The sequence below is a fragment of the Chiloscyllium plagiosum genome, chromosome 8, assembly GCF_004010195.1.
Source record: "Chiloscyllium plagiosum isolate BGI_BamShark_2017 chromosome 8, ASM401019v2, whole genome shotgun sequence".
Taxonomy (NCBI): domain Eukaryota; kingdom Metazoa; phylum Chordata; class Chondrichthyes; order Orectolobiformes; family Hemiscylliidae; genus Chiloscyllium; species Chiloscyllium plagiosum.
Genome location: NC_057717.1, coordinates 41,820,697 through 41,823,199, shown reverse-complemented (window position 1 = coordinate 41,823,199; position 2,503 = coordinate 41,820,697).

The following is a 2,503-nucleotide window of genomic DNA, read 5'->3' as shown; positions in this document are numbered from 1 at the left end:
TACTTTCTGTCAGTCACGGTATTCATTGGCCTCACTTTCTCCTCAATAACTGGTACGGTGCCCATTGGTGGAATCAGTCTATACGATAATCAGGGCATGAAACCGTGGTGCCTTATTACTCTGCTGTGAGCAAGCCGTCGCAGCTTACATTCCCTGATTCTGCTTTTGAAATAAAGATCACTTTCTCAATGTGTCTGTATTTGTATCAAACAGCTCATTGATCTCGGGACGAGACATGAAGAGGAATCTGGAGGTGTGACAGGGACAGAAACCGAACGAGATGAGACGAGATGTGAAAGTGTCTAGAGTTTGCCGTGTGTCAGTACTTTTAGTGAGGAATGTTTGCTGGGCGCTATCCTGTCAGATCCCAGGAGCAAGATGCCTTGGTTTGGTGGGATTTGTGTTACTGAAAGTTACACTTGCGAAGCGTGTGGGACTATTTCAGCTCAGTATCCACTTCATATCGCAGCTCACAACAACGGTTCACATTTTCTGGAGAAGTAGCTTGTATTCCACTTAAAGCCACCTATCTCCAGAGAAACTTGCGCACGTAAAGCACATGGAGTGCGTATAATGATGAGGACTTTGTCACTGTCGGGGAATGTGCCTGCGTGTCTGCCTCTGTGTGAACATGAGAATACGTTCCTCAAAGATGTTGCAACCCAGTCAACCGTCGGTCCCATTGTTGTGACATTTAAGCTCATAGAGCGAATCTCATTGACATTTTCCCTGGAAAGTCAGAACACTCAGAGTTATGGGGCAAATGCTGCAAACTGGGACGAGAAAAGATGGACGTCTGATAACCTGCTCTGTACGATGGACGGACGGCCATTCACTGTCCTGCCCCAACCCCACGCCACCACGCTTTAAAAACTCGAGGACAGTGAGAGGAATTGACCTGACGAGAAAATCTCTTCACAATCTTCCATCACCTTTTTATTGTCCCTTTTCCGACAAATTTTGCAAATTACTTACCATGCTTTTTATCTTCTCACCTAAATTATTTATTTAAATGAAAAAATGAATGTGGGCTCAGCATCGATCCTTGTGGAACACCATCGGTAATAGTCCTCCAGTCTGAAAGCTACTTTCCACGGCTATTCCCAGCCTCCTGCTGTTAATCTAATTTTATATCGAATTGGAAATCTCACCAAACTGTCTGTGATCTCACTTTATGAATCAGGCAAACACGTGGAACCTTGAAAAAGGTTTTATTAAAGTTCAAGTGAACAATACCTACCACTTTGTCCGGATCAATCATATTAGTTATGCCCTCGAAAACTCAGTCATGTTTGTGAGATACAACTTCCCTCGCACAAAAACATTCTGGTTATTCCTATTTCTTCCTTGTATCTCCAAATGCATTTAAATCCTATCGTTTATAATTGCATCCAACAACTTACTTAAGACCACCGTCAGAAACACAGGTCTATCGTTCCCAGGATTCTCCATGTAACCCTTTCTTAACAAAAGCACAAAGTTTGCCACTCCCCATGATTTCGGCGCCTCACTCATAGTAATAGCTTACACAATTATTTCTACGAAAGGCCCAACAGTTTCATTCCCTAACTTGCCAAAAAGTTCCGAGATACATGAGATCAAATCCCAGAGAAATATCCATCTTCATATTTTCCAAGTCCTCCAGCACTTGCCTTTTACAATGGAAACGACTTTATAAACATCAATATTTAGTTGTAGGGTCCATTTCGTTCTCCACGAAGTGAACATTATATATCTCCCCATCTGCTGAGGTTAAAAACAAAAGTGAGCTCTTTCATCTTAAATGGTCCTATTTCGTCTCTAGTTCTTAATGTACTTGTGGAATCGCTTTAGATTATATCCTTAACTTTACGTGCTAAGGCGATCTGACATTCTCGCTCGACCTTTATAATGTCCTCTTTAAGAATGCCCCTCCCCTCCTTATATCGTTCAACAGATTCAATTGAAAACATATGTTTATATGGAAATTGTGACCTTTTTTAAAAAAAGAAATTCATATGACAAAAGCCTTAATCCCTGCGATCAACCTTGTCCTAATATAATACCTACAATGTGGAAACAGGCCATTCGGCCCAGGAAGATTCCTTTAATCCTGAACGGACATCACACCCAAACTCACTTCTCTACCCAATTCCTGTAACTCTGCATTCCCCATGGCCAAAGAAGGTCACCAACACATCTTCCGTCTGGGGAGGAAATCCAGGCAGATTCGGAGAGGATGCGGAAACTCCAAACACACCGTCGTCTAAAGTAGAAGTTGCCCATTATTGAGCAGTTTGTCATACTGCACCTCGACAAAAGCCTTTTGGAAATTCCAGCTGGTCACCTCTACAGGGTAGACTTCGTGTTACTTGCTCATTACTTCCTCACAGATGTCTAATATATTTCTCAGACATTATTTCCCCTTGACAACCTGTGCTGATGCTTCAAGTACTCGGTAAACCCATCCTTCCAATGACATTTGACAATAAATTTAGTACAAAGCTGATTTATTTGATTTTTA